The following is a 23,216-nucleotide window of genomic DNA, read 5'->3' as shown; positions in this document are numbered from 1 at the left end:
GTCGGGTTGAGCATCCAACTCTTGGTTTCGGCTCAGGTCGTGATCTCATGGTTTGTGAGTTCGAGCCCCACATCGGGTTTGCTGCTGTCGGTGCGGAGCCTGATTTGGATCCTCTGTCCCCCTCTCTCTACCCCTCCACTGCTTGCTCTCTGTCAAAAATAAACATTTAAAAAATAAAATAAAATTTATACACTTACTTCTTTGCTCTTCTGTCTTGTTACTGGATTTTTGAAAAATGCTTGATATATTGATACCAAAAGAGAGAATGTGTGTGTGTTACATTTAAATGGAAAACTTTGTTTGTTTTGTATATTAGGCCGTAGCCAATAAAAATCCAGGAACTTAGGTTTTTTCACAACCACAACTGAATATAGAACTGCATAGTTTTTATTTTTTTTTGCTATGAGTGTAAATATTGAGAATAGTTTTGTTTGTTTATGCCTGTGCAGTTTTATAGTAAATCCTTTCAAATGGGTTGCAAAGCCATCCATGGATATTTGTAAAGACTTTGCAAAATCATACATACAATAAATTATCCATTTGATTTGGACAAGTTTTGCAATTATTTGTGGCTTTAACAAGGGCTTTTGAAGGGTATTGTATATATCTTCTGGCCAGGTCTACTTTTCTTGTTGTTGTCAAGAAAATGGGAAGTTGTGTATACAATCCCTTGAATAAACCAGTAGTAAAACTATATATCAGGTAGTCAAATTATGGTATTTCAAATCTGTTTTTTTATTTTAAAGGGATAACAATTTGTGAATTTCATCTCATGGATTTTTTTGTGTTTCAAATTAAGTTGTTATCCCATCCTTGTCTGTTTTTTGAAAATAAATACCCCGCTCAATGTGTTAGAAAAATAAAACATATAATGACATAATTAAAAATGTATAAAGTCCTTACTGGGGGGAAAATACTTTCTTCTTTATTATATTGTACCTTGTAATAATGTATTTCCATTGACATTAAAAAGAATTCCTTTTATTTGTTGCTATTTTGTCAAATTTCATGATTTTTTTCCGTGATTTTTTTTTTATGACAAAGTTGTAATGTTTATTAAATCTACTTATTCATTCAACAAATTGTCACTGAGGCAGTGGTCTAGGGTCCGGGCCACAGGTGCCCAGAGACACACAGGACAGTGCCCTGTCCTGAAGTTTGCACCCAGTGGGAGTGAATAAACAAAGATCCCAACTACCAAATATGTACATATCTACACATGTATAGAGACGCAAAAGTGTGTGTATATATTTATGTGCATGCATTATTGTGGGCATGTATGTAAATACAGATACCGAATAGTGACAAATATTGTGACAAAATGGGGCAGTGTAAGGGGTTAGAGAGCATAATTACAGGGCGTGTAGGAACTGGGCACATTGTTTGATCTAGGGTATCCTGAGAGGGCCTCTCCAAGAAGGCCCTCGCCGCATGTATTCTAATTCCTCATCCTATGGTAAGGACGCATGGTTATGTAAAAATATAAGCCATGTCCCATCAAGGACCAAATTAAAGTTCATATTTGCTGTGAGAAGATAATTTACTTAATATTAAGTCATATACAAATTACACGTACTATATATGCAGCCTACATAATTAAAGCCTTAATGTTGAACTATGAAATTCTATGCAAATTCTGTGTTCAGAACTTTTGTTCTCAGTCATCCATGGGCGCAGGGTAACAAGAGAAAAAAAGGTAAAAAAAAAGATCACCAGGCATCTTAAATTCCAGGCTAGGAATTGTAATTTCATTATTTATTTATGTTTTTAAAGTTTATTTATGTTGAGAGAGAGCATGAGTGTGCGAGTGGGGTAGGGACAGAGAGAGAGGGAGAGAGAGAATGCCAAGCAGGCTCTGTGCTGTTAGCACAGAGCCTGATGCAGGGCCCAGTCCCACGAACCGTGAGATCATGGCCTGAGCTGAAATCTAGAGTTGGACACTTCACTGACGGAGCCACGCCCGCTCCCTAGGAGTTTTAATTTTATGCCCCAAAGCATTAGGGAGCCACTGAAGGTTTTTGTATGGAGAAGTGACTGTTGTCACAGGCTCATGATAGGTTGGAGTGAGGCAAATCTGAAGTCAGGGAAACTGGTTTTCATGGCCTTATTATGAAAGGTGGTAGTAGGAGAAGAAAGGAGAGAAAAATTCGTAAACGCTGCAGTAGTAGAATTGAATAAGTTTGAGTGAAATGTTTGTAAGCATTGCTGATGGAGAAGATCCAGATCTCTTTTTATCTATCACTTACTATATTACACTTTGCTGAAATAAAACCAGCCTTGGTTCTTCAGTGTATCTTATTTTATAATTTTTTGAATGTTTATTTATTTGAGAGAGAGAGAGAGAGAGACAGAGAGACAGAGTGCAATGCAAGCAGGGAGGGGCAGAGACAGACACACACACACACAGGATCCAAAGCAGGCCCCAGGTCTGCGCTGTCAGCACAGAGCCCGACACAGGGCTTGAACTTCTGAAAGACAAGATCATGACTTGAGCTGGAGTCTGATGCTTAACAGACGGAGCCACACAGGCACCCCCAGTTAAAGCCTTCTGCCTTTCTACCTGGGCTTTCTTTGTCTCACCTTTTCTCTTGCCACACCTTGTGATTCCCTTTGTACTCTCCAACATTTGAAATCAGACTTGCCTCAGAGAGTTCTGTCTCTTTTTTTGAGCGTATTTCAAGAAGCGATCTCTTGGGGCGCCTGGGTGGCTCAGTCGGTTGAGCGTTCGACTTCGGCTCAGGTCAGGATCTCGCGGTCCGTGAGTTCGAGCCCCGCATCGGGCTCTGTGCTGACTGCTCAGAGCCTGGAGCCTGTTTCAGATTCTGTGTCTCCCTTTCTCTCTGACCCTGCCCCGTTCATGCTCTGTCTCTCTCTGTCTCAAAAATAAATAAACATTAAAAAAAAAATTAAAAAAAAAAAGCGATCTCTTGATGTTTATTTGCCATTTGTAGCTTAACTTAAAACTTTTTGCTAATATTTGATATTTGTTCCAGTGCGTATTTTGTCTCCTTAACTAAATTTGAATTCAGGAGTCATACTTCATTTGGAGAGGCCCAAACTTAAAAAAGGGCGTGTTCTATATTTTTAGTAATGAGACTGATTTTTCCTTCTATTGAAGTGACACATGAATGACTCTTGAGGGTCTAGCAGGGTTCCAAAAAAATTTGTTTAATCTAAAATATCGTAAAACTTCAGTATTATTGATACTTAAAGATAGTTTTCCTGGAACAAGAAATATAAGAATCTGGGGAATGTGTTCTTTGCCCTCCCCTCTGTTACAGTAATGGTTAGAGTGTGTTACACATCCAGACAGCGTGTTTTGCTGGGTGCTAGTTCATCTAGAGCTGAGGTTTTTCACTTTCTTAGAGTCAGAGACTGTTTTGGAAATCCAGTGCAAACTATAGACTCTCTTTCCAGAAAAGTGCATGTAGCTAAAGGCATGAGTAAAATTTTGTAACAATTTCAGGGAGTTTCTGGATCTCCCTAAGGCCCATCCATGGGCCTAGGGCCTGAAGAGTCAATCCTTTCCCATCCCTCAGCCCCCACCTTGGTATTGCTAAGGCCATGTGTGTAGCATTTTTGTAGGACCGATATTGGTAAGTCAAGGACAAAGTCCTCTTGAGTACTTTCTGCAGACATTGCCTTTACTTGTGGTAAGTGCTGGCTGGTATTTGTGAGTGGGCCGTGGGGGACAGGATAGATAAGAAAGAAGATACATGTGCAAATCTAGAGGAGACTTAAATGGGGAATTCTAGGGCAGATAACTTGTATACTTCTGAAAATGATGCCTCTGTGGGGCTCAGACAAATGTGAGCGGCCGGGAGATGATGACCCTTCAGTAGGTGAAGTCCAAATTTATCCAGACTTGGTATTTATTGTTGAAGAATCTTAATGAGCATTAAGCTCATAAGCCTTCTTCTGGGGCAGCAGGGGGTGGGGATCTGCTGTAAATTTGGGGATATTTTCAGCTACAGCAACAACAACAAACCCTGACTCAAATTGGCTTAAACATAAGGAAATGAATTGCTCTATGTAATGTATCCTGAAATCCCTGATGTTTTCCTCCTTGGGGGCTGGCCTCATCCTGGGACATTCAGCCAGCAGTTCTGTGCATCATGTCCAAACAGGAATATGCCCAGAGAAAAAGTAAAAATCCGTCTCCTACTAATTTGTGGCTTTCCTTGGAGCAGGTAGACCTTTCCCAGGGACCCAGTGGCAGATAGGCCTTTGTGTCTCAATGTCCATTTTAAACTGGTCCCTGTGATTGGCACCAGTACTCAGGCCCTACGTCTGGAATTGGAGATGAGGTCACCTTCCCCTGATCCACTTGGAGGAGGGGTGGCTACTGAAAACAAACAAAACAGCACGCCCCTCCCCCCACAGTTCTGTTAAGAGGGAAGAAGATGTTCGGAATGGATATTGGGTAGACAGAACTAATGGTGTCATTGCATCTTTTGATAAACTAATGTTTAGAATAAAGTAGAAGAAATGCTGTTGGCCTTTTTACAATCCAGCTAAATCTGTCTTATATTCTGTACCACCGCACACAGGAGACACTCATGTGCTTAAGGCTATGTAAGTGAACTTTTAGAATAGATTTTCCATCCACAAGGGGACTGGTCTCCACTGCTTCCCTCTCAGTTTACTTCTGGCCCCTTCTGTCATGCACAGTCAAGAGAAAGATGAGGTTTTAGGAACTGGCAGAGTGTGTGCAGTTTGCCTAAGCTGTCCATGATTTACAGTAACGCTTTTCTTCATTGGCGGGTTAATTGTTCATTGACTTGTATGTCTTCTTATCTTTGAGAATTTTCAGCATGGCTTACAAAGTAATATGTTCATCTCTTCCTATGTACTTTCAATTTAATGATATCTCTATGTTTCCATATAAGTAAGTGGGGAAAAATGTACGTGAAAATGCTTTTCAGAGTCACTGCTAATTTCAATAATAGAATTTTCCTCTGGGGCATATTTAACCCAGAGGAAGTCTTGATGATTAGGAAATTGGATTCTTAATGATTGATTTGTGAGATGACAGATAACTTTCTACAGAGAGGATCTTTCATTCAAATTTGGGGTTCCAGCTTCTGACGGTGTCACATTTCTTTTGTGGCACAAGAAAAGGGGTGACAGTCAACTTGGAAAGAGATCGGGAGGAGAGATGACGAGTTCTCCTCCCAGCTGTGCCAATGCCTTGCCTGGAGGACTTGCACCAACAGCCCCTGAATTGCTCACACCTCCACAGGTATGGGGGGCAGTGATGCAAGGTGTGTGCAAGTGCTCTGAAAAGTCAAAAGCCAGTAAACTGCGGTGGGCTGTTGATGGTTCTGACTTCGGAGTTCTGATCACTTTACTCTTGAAATGTTAATGGCACCCTTCTCCATCAATGGGGAAGTTGCAGTGGGTAAGTTTTCAGAAAATGTTGCACTGCAACTGTGGTCTAAGTAACTGACATGGAATGCCAACCCCGCTTTCTGTCTTGCTATCACCAGATCACAGAAAGCTGTTTTACTGTGGAGGTAACAGTTGTTTGCTCCTCTGTCCTGAGGCCAATGATTATATAATATGTATCAAATCACGAGGGTGCATATCAAAGTGAGCATAAAGAGGCAAATATTTCCCTTTACAATGACCGTATAAGAGATTATTTCTGTCAGGGGACGAAACATACATGAAGTCTGACTGTTTCACTGCATTTTTACTATAGAAACCATGGAGCCTGAGATTCGTACATTAACTCCTGTCTCATCGTGTGACTGGAACGTGTTTCAAGGTGTTAAGAGTACTGATCTGCATGTTTCTCCTGAGTCTTACCCCATACTTGTGTGTTTGTGAAATGAACTATTAATTAACTTGTGGAGGAAAATGTGCGCTAAGCTGATCTTGGTGGTGTACCTGTGGTTGAATTGCTTTAGTTAATAGTAGAGTCAAATTTTGAATTTCTAGCGTATGAGGTCATCCTTCTCAAAGTCATAGGAACAGTACAGAATGTTTCATAACCTGAGAAATTCTGTTAGTGTTTTTGTTATTTTCCTGTGCGCACATCTGAAGCGCTCAAGGCCCGGCCATACAATTAATTAAGATTATACCATGTGCTTTCTCCCTGTCTTGCAACATGCTGGGTACTCGGGATAGGCCAGAAAGCAAACAAGACACTTCTTGCCTTCATGTAGCTTATTGTTCAGTGGGGAAGAAAGGAATCACTTGAGACTCATAAACATGTAAAATTCCATCTGTGACAAGCCTAATCAAAGAGAAGAAAGGACAAGACACCTGATTTAGAAGGCAAGGAGAGCTTCCTTCTAGGATGATCTAGCTGACAGTTGATATGGGAGGGAGGGAAACAGGCCACCAGGAGTGTTTGAACTTTGTTAGGAGATTGGGGGAAATGGAAGAGAAAAGGAGGGTCTCTGGGTACATGGCCAAAATGGCCTTGATGTCCATAATTCAGAATTTTTCTCTTATCCTGACATCAAGGGGAAGATGTTGATGTATTAAAAAAAGGAATGGCGTGATGGGATTTGCATGTCCCTTTACAAAGACCTCTTTGCCTGTACACTGCGCACCAGATGCTAATTCACCAAAGGCGGTTGGGGCTCTGCCTCCAGTTGTGGTTGTCACTAACATATACCCCATCTCCTCCTCAGTGTGTGGTGTCCTTGTACTTTGCGTGCGATTACTACATCGTCAGGGACAGCTGTGATTGGACTATGCTGATGATCAGGGTAATCCTAACTCCTTTGCTGTGTTTTTTAATTTGGGTCATGCAGGTCTTTGTAAATCCATGCAGGTATCTTGTGGCTTTAGGGATTGGTTGCGTGATGGATCCAGTGAAGGCAAACTGAGGACAAATTTTGTTCTTTTGTAAACCGAACTCTCTGCAAGTAAGTAGAGGAATAAAGAAGTAAGTAGACCCAGAAATTGTATGACCATGATGGGTTTCAGCTTTGGGATGAAGGTTATAAAAAGGTGGCAGAGTGGAGGGCTGGGAGAGAACTTTGGTTTTGTTGATATGGTGGATCCATTGGATATGTCAATCCTAAAACCTGCCTTGTCTCCGGACTTTCCACTTACCTGGGCCAGTAAATTCTCTCTAGAAATCTACTTTTATTTATTTATTTTTATTTAAATTTTTTAAAGTTTATTTATTTATATCGAGAGAGACAGAGATGGCACAAGTTGGGAGGAGGGATCAGAGAGAGAGGGACAGAGAGAGTCCCAGGCAGGCTCTGTGCTACTTGCACAGGAAGTGCACAGCAAGTGGCACAGAGCCTGATGCAGGGCTTGAATTCATAATACTATGAGATCATGACCTGACCCGAAACCAAGAGTCGGACGCTCACCTGACTGAGCCACCCAGGCGCCCCTATAATGGGACTTCTAATTAGACTGCACCTAAAATTACCTTTATTTATATGTCTCTGTTCTGAGCTCCAAACTCACATAGTCAGTTCTTTTGCTGCATCTTATACTTGGGTGGCCAATGGACACTTAGAACACAAATGTCTAAAATACACTCTTTTTTACCACCTGCCCTAAATCTGCACAAATATCCATCAGATAAAAATCCGGGAATTACTCCTGACTACTTGCCTTACCTTCCCAAGTTAGCTGCCAACCCCTGTCTATTCCCTTTCCCCAGTGTTATCCTGAATTATTTGTTATCTTTGCTATAACAGTAGTTTCTTGCCTCCTAATTAGTCTCTTTATCGCCAGGTTCTCACCTTAACAACCCATTGTCCCCATGGCTACCATTTCCACGATGTAAATATGAAGTGGATGCTTTTATACTCTGGTGCCTGCCTAAGGCCTTTAGATTGAACAATAAACTTCGTAGGACTTTGTCTTCCTCTGGCCCTGCCCAGATTCAACATTTCTTCGTTGGTGACCACTGCAACTTTAATACCTTTATTCTTCATGCTCATTGTGTGCCTTGCCATTCCCTGCATGGGGGATGTTCTCTTGTGCTTCGCTGCCTTTGCACATTTGTTTTTCTGTCCTTGGAAGGCTCTGGGTCTTGTAAGATGGCCAAACTCCGGTCAGGCAGAAAAGGAGTGATGATGTATTACCAAGATGACAAGCACCCATTGCCATTTAAAGTCACCCTTGGTACAGATGTCTTCTGGGATCTCAGGCTGCACCTTAAATCTGTTGATGTTTCCTGGCTTTTCTCCCACCCCAGGCTCATACCCAAGCCTGACAGTAGCTGTTGATAGCAGTCGTTATTGAACTAATGTCAGGGACCTCTTCTGAATCCAAGAGGTGTCTCGGTTCCTCCTAAACCCAGACTTGCCTAACTCACTGCACTGTCCACAGCTCAGCCCAGGATAGAGTAGACTATCTCTGTGAGGACAGGTGTATGAGAGAGCATTGATTTACAGATTATTCATAACTTCTTCTAACCCATAGGCACAAGTGTATTTCTTAAAACAGTGCAATGGGTAATGCTTGAAAGGGTGTCTCTACAGAAAAGATTGACTTGGGTGTGTGAAGAAAGAATGGTGAGAAATGAGGTACGTTGTATTGTTAAGAAAGTCAGCTGAGTGGGTGAGCAAAATGAGGAAACAATGGAAAAAGGGTAGGAGGGGCCTGCCTGAATTCTGATGTTTTTAAGGACTAGCTTTCTGTGTTCATGGGAATATATATTTGATATGCTGAGAAAAAGATATCCAGATGCCCTTCACTTTTGTAAGCAGCATAGGTTTTAGTGAAGGACACACAGGCAACAGAATTCTTTGCCAATCCCTTGACATCATGAGGCCTGATTCTTCATCTGTGAAATGAGGATAATACAGCGTACCTTGGTAGTGACTGTGGGAATTACATGAGGCAGTTTGAGTAAAAATTCCTTACAATGAATGATTGTTTTCTTTGGTGTGGTGAGAAATGTTTAATAATCTGCTTCCCCCCCCCCCCCAAAAAAAAAGCCCTGATTTGTAATGTTTGCCAATTTCCATGGTGTAAATGATCTCACCAGTGCTGATTCTGAGTTCCCAGTGTGACGGTATTGAACATGGGGTTGGGTAGATGAGTACATAGTGCGGGCACCACTCACCAGAATGCCACCGCCCGCTTCCTCTTTTCCACACCCCAAACTGTCAGTATTTTGCATGTGGTGATTCCAGCTCTTTTCTCTAAAATTCCATAAAATTCACCATTCTTTCAGTACTCAAATACTGCTTTTTACTTATGTGTGATTTTTCTCCCAACCTAGGTTTTATATTTCAGGGAGAAAGCCCTATTTTAGATTGATTTTTTTTTTTTTTTTTTTTTTTTTGGTATCCCTTTGGTGCCAACTATCACACTGTGATATTAACAGTAATAATAATAAAAACAGGAGATCTCTCCTCATCCCCTTTTTGAGACCCCACTGTGCCCCAGATTCCATGGTGACATTTCCCCTAAATTATCTTCAATCATCTCAACAATGCTAGAGGGTGGATGCCATCATTCCCATTTTACAGATGAGGACACCCAGAATCTGAGATGTTAAAGAATTTCTCCCAAATCACACAAGTATCAAGCCGCTCAACACTTATGGCTGAAAGATAGTGGCTGGAAAAAAAAAGAATGGCTAATGAATGTATTGGATTTATTTTCTTGAGGCAGACAAGACTGAGCAGCCTGAGAACATTTGGTGCTCAGAGGGAGGAAATGCTAAGAGGGGAAAACAAGTCTGAAAGGGAGAGAAGGATAGTTCAAAGGCCAATTTCCCCTGCCTCACAATTCTGACTAGTGCCAGCTCTCTAACTGCGTATGTTTGCTTTGCTTGGAAGATGGAATCATAGCGCCAGAATTCTCGGAAGTCTGTTTTGGAGGGTGCATTAGTCAGGGTATGCTAATTGCTGGAACAAGCAACCCCCAAACTTTAGTAGCTTAACACAGCAAAGGGTTATTTCCCGCTGGTGTCACAGACCCGTGGAGGTAGGCTGTGTGGCCTGCGGTCAGTTCTTGGGTCTGGGTTCTTTCATTCCTTAGCTCTGCCATCCCCCCGGGGCCTCTGGGATTCACTAGATTCTGTGTATCCAGCAGAACAAAGAGGAAAGAGAAAGCGCTTGGAGAATCACAGGAGGTTTTAGAGGCCAGGCCTGGAGGCAAGCATTACTGCCGCTCACCTTCTATTGGCCAGGTCTTAGTCACATGGTCCCACCCGACCGCAGAGGAGGATGGGAGAACTCGACTTCCTGTGTGATCGGGCTCAGGAAGCAACGTGGGCTGAGGAACGCAGCCTCGTACCCCGGGGCCCCGGAAGTTTGGTGACCAGTCGATTTCAGAGGTATCGGATTTTCACCGAGGCACTGGCGTGTAGCGCAGCCTCTGGTAGACGTTGGGTTGGGGGCCTGCTGATGGCCTTTACCTGAGAAAGCTGTTTACCTTCTCTGAAAAGAAGGTAACAGTGCATTTCAGGACTCCCTTAGGACACTGAAGGGAGTCCCGAAGGTGGGCTGATCAGTTCGCCAGAAGTGGATATCCAAATAAGAGCTACCGCTCATAGGTTTAAGTTGAAACCTGCAATACTGCTGAGGAAGAAAGGAAAAAAAGTAAAAGAAGGGTGGGAAGTAGGATATAGGCACTTTTTCTCGGAAGATCCGTTGCCATGCTCCGTGTCATTAAATTTCGTTCCTTTCAATGAAGCCATTTGTATAAATCACGTGGAGGCTTGCCATAAACTGAATATGTAATATTAATTTTTTTACCTTAAGGACTGTAATGTGTTTTGATTGTAGAACTGATCATTATTATTATTTCTCATGTCTAAAGCTGATTAGATCTCGTTAACTCTATCTAATGGTGAACTTTCTCAGAGCCACTGCTTTGCAGGGTCTCGCACACTGCCTTTAGTTAAAAGTGGTGGGGGGAAAAAGAAAGCTGAGGGGTGGGTGTGCCTTTTAATGATAAATTACAATACAGTTGATGCAATGAGGAGAATTCATTTTGTCTTGTTTTGCATTGTCCATATATTGCTTTGATTTCAGTCTGTGTCCATGAGGCTTGCGGTATTTCTTTCTTTGGCGTTCTTGTTTGTAACTGCAGATGTAGCGGTTTCTTTTGTGTACCGCTTGCCTCCCAGAATTTGGCCCAGCAGTTTTGAGTAGCTGAACGATTTATCGAGGACAGATCAGCTGAAATGTGGCTCAACTTTAGTAAAGCAGAAGGAATGACATAAGGTTAGGTGACTGATGTGTGAGTTTTTGAATTTGATTTGGTTTTACATGGAAAGGTTGAAGCAATGATCCATGTATTCTAATAAAAATCATCAGTACAAATCAAATAAAATCTGGCTTAGTGGCTATTTTCCCACTGTATCACTCATGGCTAGCCTGTGCTGTTACAGACCGCGTTTGGCAGGCACTGTTTTTTCCTACACCAAAATCTTAAAGTAGTATCGCAATCTTTGCTATGTTAAGAAGGCATCTTTTCTAATCAAACTTTCTGCTAATCTCATCAGATAAATCATTATTTTCTGCTGACAGACAGCTCTGGCTTCCCTGGACCCCTTCCCTGCTCCTTGTTTTCTTTCAAGATGCCTGGTTATTGTCATTCTTCAGGTCTTTGCTTCTATCTCCTTTCAAACGAACGACATTTCTTCCATTCCTGAGGAAGAGTTACAGCTTTTTACCATTCCACTTAGTGAATTTGTAAGACCAGTACATCTGAGCAGCCCATCTCTCTCTGACCAGTGCTGCCTGGCTATCAGATGGGCAGGAGGCAGGCCGCATCCAAGTTGCAGACCTACTAGAAGAAAACAACGGTTATTCTGGTGAATTTGATGCCATTAGGCTTAAGAAAATACCAGTTGATGCTTTCTAATGCATTTCAATTTCTGCCCCCAAAAGCTGGACGAGGAAATTCATGCAGATGAATTTTGACTGCCTCGGTTATGAGAGTGCCTTAAAGCACTTGAAAGTGAAAGTAAGAGTACAGCGTATTTGGGGAAAGCTACAGTTCATTTTTGTCATTCCAGACCTGCTGTCACAGCCCTGGTCATTTTCAAACCAGTGCCAAATTTGTGTTGTGTTGGTGAAATGGTCTTGTGTAGGATTGCAGGGCAGCTCAGGGGGGACACTGGCAATTTTGTTTTCATTGCTGACATGATTTAAAAATGCATGTTGCTAGATACGAAAACTCAGTCATTGTACTACTATCCAACTTTCCTATTTCAGCAAGTATTCTAATAAACTTTAGCAAGTATTCTGTTGCCTGTTAGATTTAAACAGGGGAACGGAATGGCCTCTTTTATATAGGATACCTGCCAATCGTTTGATTTTTTTTTTTTTTTATGGTTTTGAAAGTAGTGTTAGTGTGCTCATACTTAAGTATGCAGCTTCTTTGAATCCAGCTTCATACTTTCTATGATTCGAGATAAATCATTTAAAACGAGATGAATATAAAACACATTTTGGAAAGCAGAAAGCGGAAAACAAAAGTGTGGTTCCATTACTGTGAGATAAAAGCAAAACCCTTAAGTCACCGGCAGACTTCTCTGACTAGTCTGATCAAAAACAAGGTGATGTCAGTTGAACAAGTTGCAACATCTGGGAACCATTTTAAACACGATCATTCTATCAAGAAGCTATTAGTAGATTAAAGTGTGTGTAGTATATTTGTGTGTGTATGCTGATTTTACACACACACACACACACACACACACACAAATTATAAGTGCCATAAGAAAAACCTTTGCCCGTGTCTGCCAGGCATCTGGCTGAAATGGAATTGTGAGGAAAATTTTCTAAGCATTTACAAGTCAGAGTTGAAATCCACCAGCACTGTTCAGTTTATAAAATGACATGGGCTTCACCCCAAGGTTAGAGGGACTATTATCACCTTCTATCGATAACAGTAAGGTAACTCACTCAATATTGTATGAGACGCATATGTTCTATCAGATGGCCAAGTTCCGCTTACAGTCTTTTCTGTCCTCAAGCTTTTCTCTTCAGTTTTTGTTCATTTGTATACCTGATTCTAAATGTGAGAATATGTGCTTTTTAATGTGCCAGTTTACTTCCCACTTTTAAAAACTTTTAGATCTGTTTCCCACTTTTTTTTTTTTTTTAACCAGCCTATGAAAACCCCACTTGATTTTTTTTCTGTCTGTCATACGTGTCCTGATGTCACTGTATTTGACTTTAATTGGGAAGTGCTCCTCCTCTGGAAGATCTTCTTGCGCAGTAGTTTGTATAACATGGTGGAAAGAGGCAGTGAACGAGTAGCCAGTCAGGGCATCATCCACTTCAGGATGGATTAACTCAGCTTGATGCATCGCACTGATTCACAAGTAGGTTGCTCAGTCTTGTCTTTTGGCTGAATTCCCTCAAAGCTAGTGGTCTGTCTTCATTTCTTCTAGTCTCTGTCCTCCCGAACCCCACCTAGGTCGCAAGGCTGCCACTAATAATTATATCCACTGAGATGTCACGAGAACCTAAATAAACAACTGAGGAATATTTCTTACCCGTTCCGATAGAACAGAAATTTTAGTAAAGTTTTACATTTATTGCCCTACATTTCTGTGGTTTAAAAAAGAAACCCAGTTGACCACAGACCAGAAGATCGGTACGACTGCCTAGGAAACTGTTACGGGTTATCACCGGCACAAGGATGGGGAAAGTGGGTACTGAGGGAATTTTCACTTTTTACTTTATATGCTTTTGTATTTTAATTTTTTTCCCCAATAAACACATAATTGAAAATTAGTTGTAATGGTCTTGAAGTATCTTCCCATAGATTGGTGATTATCTGCACAAGGAAAAGTTGTAATTGTACAATGATGAATTCCCACAATACCTTGACCAGGTGATGAATATGGCAGATGAATGGGGCAGACGACCCTGCCATCGTATGGTTCTGTAGGTGATGTCCTAGGAGAGACCCAAGGCCACTTTTGTGCTGTTATATTCACCTGAATAGAATCATGAGGAAGCATCAGATAGACCCAAATTGAGACACATTCTCTAAAATGACTGGCCTATACTCTTCAAAAATGTCAGTGTCACAAAAAGAAGAGACTGAGGAACCATTTCAGATTAAAATAGATGAAAGAGAGGTGAAGCATAAGTGTGATGACTCATCCTGGATTTTGTTCGTTGTTTGTTTTTCTGTTCTTGATTAAACGCGTTACTGTACTTGAGGTCCGTTGTCAGTCATGGAGTGGTTTGCAGGTTGTCTTGGATAGTGGCGGCACCATGGCCACCACAAAAGGGGGAAAGAGTGACAAGTTAGAATGTGGAGTATGGGTTAGATGAAAGTATTATATCAATGGTCATTTCCCCCATTTCGATAACTATTCTGCTTTTGTTCTTAGGAAGTGCACACAGCAGTACTAAAGTGATGAACAGACCTGGCTCATGTAACCTACTTGCAGATGGTTCAGACCCAGCAAATGTCAGCGTTTTAACTGCCTCGTAATGAAAACCATTTTAAAATTAAAAAGTAAAGAAGCATAGGAGAAATTTAAAAATATGTTTTGTCTTGACTTCGACCCTTGATCTTTTCTTGAGTAGTTTCCAGGTGGGGCCGGGATATCTCTGTTTCTTGTTTTTCATTTGTTTGTGTGTTTGTTTGTTTGAAGTTCCTGGAGTTTGAAGTTTGGTTTGGGGGTAGGAACATGGTGTAATGTCCTGTTCTTTGTGGGATTCAGCCTGGGCATGCAGTCTTCAGTTGACCAGGTAACTGATTGTTCTTTAAATGTCACAGAAATTAAATGTCCTTCTTCACATTCTGTCCTCTCATAATTCTGATTATTAAAGTTGTACTGTATGCTTGAGTATCAGCCTGTAAATTTAGGCAAAATGCATCCTGTTGAGCCCATTAAGTAAAATAAAGAGATTTTCCCCCTGATCCAAGCTATTACAATTTCACATTTGCAAAGTATTTCAAATTCATTTTTAATGGACTGCTTCCCTTCAAATACATGTGGAGATAGATTACCTAAAACTGTAAACAGTTTATGCATTTTTACAGATTTCTGTTGTATGTGTTTGATACTGATTTACCTCTTTTTAATTGCAACAGAGATAAAGAATTAGTAGTTTAAAACAGTAGGAACGACATGTTCTGCTGTGATCAAGGAATTAGATAATCTGGCTTGTTTGCTTAAGGGGTCTGTATCTTGAGACTTTTATAGGGCAGTATTAAAGCTCTGAGCCTTCTTATTATGCCAATACCCAGAAGATTGCTTTAATGAGAAGTAAAGGGCCTTTTTCCAATTACAAGGGAATAACTGTATTAAGTTCCTGTGTTATGTCAACCTGCTTTGATTTGATTACTGCGAAAGAAATGGATTTATCTGTCAGTGTTACTTAATTAAGCCTTCTCATTGATGTTTTGCAGAGTAATATAGTGTGGTTTGCACATTTGAGCCTAAATACAAAGAAAATTGGCCTAAAACTAAGGCATGACCCCTGAAGATAACATGTAAGATTGATTGCTTGTCATTGCCAGCCGGGTCAGAGGCTGCAGTGTTAAACACAGGTATAAGGTTGGGATGTTGAAAGAATAAAATGAAAATCATCTTATAGGAGTGATTATTGGAAGCAAGAGGGACTGTGCTAGGAAACAGGATTTTAGGGAAGATTTTTGAATACTTAAAACTATGTGGCTTCACCAGTATCTGTTGAGCATCTGTAAATAGGGGGTGGGATGAAATGAGACTAGAAGAAACGGGAGAAGTGGACTTGGTTGAAGTATGAAAGGAAATAGAAGAAGAAAGAAGCACAGGGAACAGAGGCCATTTGGGAGAAGTGAACCATTGTGGCAGTGCACAGCCAGTCCAGCCTCCAAATATTTCAATTAAGCCAGCAGCCCTTTCCCAGAGCCACAGGAATGGCACCCTAGGGAGAAAAGAGGTATGGGGGGAAAAAGAGAAGAAATGATAAAACTGTTACATGTTTTATATTGGCTCTTTTTCCCCCTGCCCTGAAATAAATTATTTATCAAGTAGGCATTTAAAAAAAAATCAATGCGTGTGTCTTAAGTCATTACGGTATTTAGGACTTTGCAACATAAAGATCACATGTGTGAATTGAACAATACATGTATAATTACATGTACATACGAGTTATACAGCCTGTTCTATAGGAAATGAAACATTTTAACTTTTTTGTTGTTGTGTCATGTTTTCTAAAGTATCTGGCTTTTATTTCTCACACTTTGTGCTGTGTATTTGTAAATACATCTTTAAATGTACCAAGCACCTCGTTAAAAACTTCCCCAAATATATTCACTTTTAATTTAGATGCTTTGAGGCTGACCTCTGTGATATTGGAGTTGGATGGTATGTTGGTTTTATCTTCAGTCATTTCTAATTGTTATTCTCACCTGATTTGAAATAAGTTAAGAACATTGTCTTAGTAAAATTGATCTTTGTTAAGGGCTTTTAGATAGGTTAGATTCCAAAAAGTCAAAGGAGGCAAATACAATTCATATTGCACGGCTGCCTCAAGATATTTGTGGCTCTCTGCTTTCTGGGTTCTTGTTAGAATGATGAGATCTTGGAAGGATTAACTTCTCTTTAAGAGGAAGACTCTGACAGGTCTAGTTTCAAACATTTGGAATAGAAGGTTGCTAAAAAATACCCATCTCTCCATGTTTCATGTTAGATTATTCAAATTGGAATATTATCCAAATTAGATGATCTTTGACACTTCCAAATTGTATGGATTGATCTAAAGACTTCAGGTTGCTTTCCCCCCCCCCCTCAATTTCATAACTGAAACGTTTACTCAGCTTGAGTTCTCAAGACGGTTTAGGAATTTCAGAAACACCAACACATTTAAAATGCAATAGTTATGTATTTTATTTTGTTGCTTTCATATGATCTTTCATGTTATATGAAAATGTGTTTCTCAGTTTATAGCACTGCAAAATGCAATTAACTCCATATTTTAAATATCTGAGATTATTTAGTTTTCATTTTTGAAAAATAGTTTGGTTTTAACTTCAGGAAAATAATGATTGTTTAAGGAGTGTTCTAAAGGACATATTAATGATTGAAGTTAAAGTTGGAGGTTAATAAAGCTAAAATATTGGAATAATTCTTTTCTGAACAACTTTTCCTACTATTCTTTCCTCCTAGTGTTTTCATTTTTTACCTTTCTTTGTGCATATATATACACACACGCAAATAGATATTTATGTAGAGATACAAGTCATGTTGTACTTGGCTTTTTGAGTTTTCAGATTTATTTGGTAAGGAAATCCATTAGCACTCAGAAAGCCAGCATTGACAGCAATGATCTGAAAATGGAAAGCCCAGGTCTCTGTTCCTCATATCAGAAGTGTCTTCAAAGTTTTGTAAGATGCATCACCACAACCCTCATCTTTTGCTTGGTCAGCTTTGGAAAGTGCGGGAAGTTTCTTGTTAGTGCTCAGATCACTCATTATGAAGCTTATCTTATTTCTTATGGAAAAAGAAAGAAGTGATCATGGTTCTATGGACATCGTCCATCAATATTTGAAGCTTTTCAGCTCTTCCTTCATCTGTACTGATACTCAAATTTGACTTCACATTACTCTACTTAGAGCTCTTATTATACTGGGTACTAATGAAAATGTGCACATCCTTAACACGCTCTTTGCTGATGAAATATTTTGAACTCTAAATTCATCTGGCACTGATGGAGAGCATATGCCATCTCAGTTTGTGTGGAGGGCTCAGCCAAGGGTTCTTCCTGGACTAGGAAATTAGTAGGAGCCACAGATGTACCCAGTCTGTGAGTCTCCATGATGGTGTGGAGGATATTTAATGGTGTCTGTTGTTGTAGAGCGAAGGATTTGAGACAGTATAGACCTCAACATGTTTTGGAGTGATTTTGTTTCCCTCAAGAACAAACTCCCAATGCATTCTGAACGTATAGAAGCTTTCAGCAGGGAATCAATGTATTTCTCCAAGAGTAGTAACTCGTAGACTTTTAAAGCAACTCAGAAAAACCACTTTAGTTGTTTTCTGACTTCATGAAACTCTAGGGCCTTGGGCTCTTGGCATGATCTGGGCTCTAAGTGTGGAAAGGACCAATACACAACTCTAATTATCCCAAATCAACAGTTAGGTAACTAACAGTTGTTTATTTCAAGTCAAGGTTAAACCTATATACCATTTAGCCTGTGTTCTTAGGTTGGGTCTCAGGTCAGCATACATAACTTTTGACAGCATATCATTTATACAGAACACAAACGTATGTTGCAGTCGTGAGATATGAAGGGGATATTCTGAAGGTAAATTAAGTCACTAAACAAATCTAACATCTACTGAATTCTTACTGTGATTTTGCTGTAGAGGTTTATGAAGAAGGTGGGATTTGTTTACTCTAAACATCTTGGCTGTTTCTCAAATCCAGGAGAATGTTTGAAAGTCCCTGACCTGTTTAGCAGAACTAAGAGTTATAAGAAATAACTTAGTTTAGCAGAACTAAGAGTTATTTCTTTGAATAAATCATAAATAAATTTACCGATTTACGTGGTTTGATTATCTTAGATTTTGGAGCATACTATTAAGTTATGCTCTCATGGGTAGGTGTTGGTTACTGAGAATTTGCTATGGGCTAAGTATTCCCCTAAGTGTTTAACAAATATTAATTAAGTTATTTACTTTAACAATAACTCCTTGAGATTGGAAATCCTATTATCCCTGTTATCTCCTGTTAGATACCTACTTTGGATGGGTCCTGGGTTTTTGTTTGTTTTCCTTGACCTAAGAGGCTATTCAATTTTCTAGGTTAGCAGATGTCCTTAGGGTAAAAATGTCTTCTTTTCCTTCCTGGGTTCTAGCTTTCACTTTGATTTTGACTTGATAATTCCTTATTATCTTGTCAGTTTATTAGCATTTTAAAGAAGATTTTTAAAAATTTACCCATCATTTTTAGTTTCTTGTGGGAGAGTTGTCCAAATAGCCTTCTCTAGCTAGTTCTTGTGGGAGAGTTGTCCAAATAGCCTTCTCTAGCTAGTTCTAGAAGAACTAGCCTTCTCTATTTTCAAGAATGGAACTCAAACCCACTTATAGTTGACAAAAGTGAGTTCAGAGAGGCCAGTGACTGGGTCAGACCAGTGAGCTGGCTAATGCAGAGTGGTTGGTAAAATCTGAGTCTCTCTTCCAACTCCCAGAGCTGTGTTTTCTGAGATTTTCCCAGTCTATCTGATAGTTTCGATCTTGCACATAAAGTAGAGATTTGAGGATTCAGATCGTAAGTTTAATGAATATGGATGGAGAATCATAGAAATTAAAAATTATCTGTGTGTCTTTTTTCAAAATGGAGTCACTGGCCCTAGTTCTGCCCAATCTTTGCTTTTGTGTTTTGATGCTGAAGTGTCTGAGGGGCTTATGCAGAACTACTCTAACAGAATGAAATTTTGTGGATTGTCAGGTTGCCTCCTAAACCACTGTCAATCCCGTAGAAATTACCAAGTGTGTCCTTATTTAGGGTAAAATAAATTAGAGATGTTTGGAACAGTGGAACCCATATTAGTCTTTTGGAAGAATTATTTATGCCATCCACTTGCTGTTTTCCTTTCCCTTCCGCTGCCCAGGTTATTGTGTTTCTATTCTTTATTCCCATCTTAGATGGAGAGTGATGGTCGGACAAGGGAGAGGTAGGAACTAAATGTTCAGACAGCCTCCATCCCAGGCAGTTTTTCATTTGTTACTACGTTGCTTTAATAAATTTCCTGAACTGTTTGTGTGCTTTTATCCCATACTCATTGTGAATCTTGTTCCCCTTTTGTTTTTCGTGTAGAATTTTGACCCGTTTCTAACAAATATCCAGTCCATCACAGTGTACATTTTGATAAGCTTATCATATTTCTGGATTTATTATTCCCCTGTTTTTATTTTCCAGTCTCTTGATTTCTTCAAATATTTACTCTTACATATTTGTGTTGTATATAATTCTGTAATCTTTTGTGGACCCAAGAATAGGCATAAACTCCCAAATGTTTTCACTCTGCCTAGGGAGACATTTGAGAAGTAACATTCAAGATGGTCATGGAAAGAAATGACGTTCTTTCAGGGAGGCATTTACAGTGGCGGAAAAGAGTACACCCTGGCTTTGGCGTTGACAGCACCTGTGTGTGCTGCATGCTTGGGAGACCTTCCTATTCCGTCGAAGCCTCAGTGTTTTCATGTATGAAATGGTGGTTCTGTTAGTGCATTGACGTGCTTAGCACAGTGTCAGACGTATATTTAAGCTCACTAAATGTTAGCTGCTATTGTATTTTGAGAGATGGAACAGTTCAAGTAGAGGGAATAAATAGCAGGTACAAAAACATGGAGGTACAGAAGTGCGTGCAGTGCCTGTGTATACCTGCAGACATTAAGGAATGGCCCATGGTAGGACACGTGCAGGTTTACTAAAAAGTGAGTCAGGGCAAAATGCAAATGCGTCTGGATACAGATGTGACGGGCCTGCGTGTTGAACGCTGTTGAATCTGGCACCCTCGGCAGGAATTGTAAGATACGGAGTGAGAGGGGCAAGGGGGGGTGGTGCCTCTGCTCTTCTGTTCCCGATAAGTCAGGCTGGTGGTTCTCAAACTGCGGTGCACATGAACATGACTTGGGGACCTTGTTAAAAACACCGTGTTCTCGGGAGATCCAGACTCAGTAGGTCAGCAGTGGGCCCCAAGATGCTGATTTTGCAATGAATATACCAGGTGATTCAGAGGTAGGCTGTCCTTAGATGCCCTCGGAGTTGTACTGGGGTAGCTGTTGAGGAAATGCTCACTAACTGGCAGGCCTGATGAGGCTCAGTGGGAGGGACGATGGAAACGAATGACTTAAAAGCAACATGTTTACATTCATTATGAGTCACAGATATCAGTGCTCTTGCTTCTGTGGCTTCTTGCTCTGGATAAATGAGCACCAGTCATACGGGTATTTTTTTCTTTCTTTTTTTTTTTTTTCAAAGAAAAAAGTATATCAGAGATCATATAATTGTTCTATTAGGTTTGGGAGAGCTAGAGATTGGTCCTTATCTTTTAGATCTAGCAGGAGGCCAAGGGGTGGAGAAAAGCCTGTTTAAAAGAGATCAGTGAAAGGGAGGAAGCAGAAAGGAAGGTGGAGCAGTGTGAGGTCAGGAAATGAGAAAGATAGAAACGAGAAGGGATGGGAAAAGAGCAGTCAGATCTGATTGGTTGGGAATCTATTTGTGAAGGAACCCAGCCAGTATTTAACCTGTTTTGAAAAAGCTAGACTTCCAGCATTTTTAATTAGTGGATTGCTCGCTTTTGAAATTGCCCAGTTGGGAATACTCAAGTTTTGATGTGTTTTATCTGCCCGCTAATTAGCAGGCTGCCTGGTTGACCATCATTTTCCCTTTGTTCTGTGGACAGAAGATGTTTGTGAAGGTCTCCTGAAACGCTCCAGCTCAAGTTTGGGTTAAAAGGCATAAGCCACTGTGTATTTAGGAAGAGTTCGTGCTAAACTATAAGTTAAATTCTAGTACATCTTTTCTCCCAACTCGATTCTTCCTTTTTGCTCTTTAATGTAATTTTTCCCTCAGCACAGGTCTGTCTTCTCATTCTAGACGCAGTTGAGACTTGGGGACGGAGCATTTTTTGTTGTGGGAATTCTATTCTAACATTTATAGGGCGTTCAGCAGCATGCCTGGTCTCTACCCACTGATGACAGTAGCACTGCCCCTCCACCCCTTTCCCCGCCCCAAGTTGTGACAACCAAAAATGTCTCCAGACACTGCCAAATGCCTTCTGGGGGCCAAAATCGCCCTGGAGGGGAATCGTTCCCCTTTCCTCCCTGTCTTTGCCAACTTTTTGTGTTTAAATTTTTGCTTGAGAATTACAAAGACAAAATGGGTCCAAACGATATGAAATCTTACAGAATGTAGGGATTCAACTCTGTGCCTTCATTATGTTTTGGCCAAATACAAGAGGACAAAATCTCTCAAATGAATCTGGTCTGGCTGTTTCAGGTGAAAAGGAAGTGAAGACACGCGGGACTTCTGAAAGTCTGCACTGGTCGAGAGATTTTTGTCGTTTATACCTTTTGTTGTTGAACGTATTTGATTTTGGTTAAGGATGAAGGGAGCCATAGAGGCTTGCAAATACTCCCAAATCCAGAGGGTTTTAAGTCACTTCTTCAAGTATTTCAGTTCAGTCTACCCATAGGCCAGTAGTGGAGTTGTTACAATAGCAGGTTTGGGGAAAGTGTTGCCCTTCTCTCCAGAATGGATGCACTTCCCAGAGCTTTCTTGATATTCCTTAAAGCTCACGGTCACGGAATTTAGCTGTCCACGGGGTGCGTGTGTTTGCCGGTGCATTATCTTCTGAAGCACCAACAAAGGGAACAAAAATATTTGTTTAAAAAAAAAAAAAGAGAAAGAATTCAAGTTTATTTATTTATTTATTTCTCGAGTGTGCAGTGGGGGATGGACAGAGAGAGAATCCCAAGCAGGCTCTGCACTGTCAGCGCAGAGCCTGACGTGGGTCTGGAACTCACGAACCGTGAGATCATGACCTGAGCCGAAATCAAGCATCAGATGCTTAATTGACTAAGCCCCCCGGGCACCCCAAGGATTCAAGTTTAGTGCTAATAGTAAGTTGTTTTTTGTTCTGTGCCATCTCTTAAGATATTCTAAAACACTGTGTACTCCACTGTACCCCAGAATAAATCAGTTTTAATTATACTATGATTTCTTCTGCTGGTAATGAAATAGCAGTAATAAAGGAATAACAGTAGTGCATTAGGAAAATAAACAGTATCACTGAAATGTTAGGAAACACAATAAATGGGATTATGTCTCCTGAACCAGAGTTTCAGACCTCCTCCTCCAGTTGTGTCAGAGGAGGCTTGTGATGGCTGTCTGTTATCAACCATGATCCAAATAATAGAACAGTGAAACTTTGTATACTTATAAAGACCTTTCATCATCAATATCAAAGCCACTGCTATATATAGAGTGACTGATCTTTAAAACACTTTTATGTTTTAAGCAGTTAATATGATAACTTAGCTGTTACACTCATCATCCTGAGCATTCGCCGCTAGAAGCACTGACCGAGCATGTAGTAATCTGGTCAGCATTAGAACTCTGCTGGTACAGAGTTCAGAAAAATTCAACTTTCTGGTAGTTCATCGAGGTCTCTTCACTATCACTTGGCAAGATAAAAAATGGCTTTAACAACTTTAATTTTTACATCTCAGTACCCAGATTAAGGATTGTAGTCAAGTGGTAAGTCTATTAAAATAATAAAAATATGGAGACAGTGTTGTTTTT

General features: G+C 40.3%; 1 protein-coding gene across 29 annotated transcripts in view; it reads left to right on the top strand.

Moving 5' to 3' along the window:
• TCF4 (transcription factor 4) overlaps window positions 1-23,216 on the top strand; it is a 353,960-nt gene that overhangs the window by 96,654 nt on the left and 234,090 nt on the right. Inside the window, exon 1 of one of the 29 annotated variants that reach the window (XM_019463979.2) lies at window positions 10,255-10,273. The exons of the other annotated variants lie outside the window; for them this stretch is intronic. The gene's annotated coding sequence lies outside the window, so the exon portion shown is untranslated. Of the gene's footprint in view, window positions 1-10,254; window positions 10,274-23,216 lie in introns of those variants that run through there. 29 annotated transcript variants of the gene reach the window in all.

Source organism: Panthera pardus, unplaced genomic scaffold (assembly GCF_024362965.1).
Source record: "Panthera pardus isolate Hobbes unplaced genomic scaffold, ASM2436296v1 HiC_scaffold_15, whole genome shotgun sequence".
Lineage (NCBI taxonomy): Eukaryota > Metazoa > Chordata > Mammalia > Carnivora > Felidae > Panthera > Panthera pardus.
The sequence above is the reverse complement of the archived record's forward strand: the minus strand, read 5'-3'. Positions and strand labels throughout refer to the sequence as shown.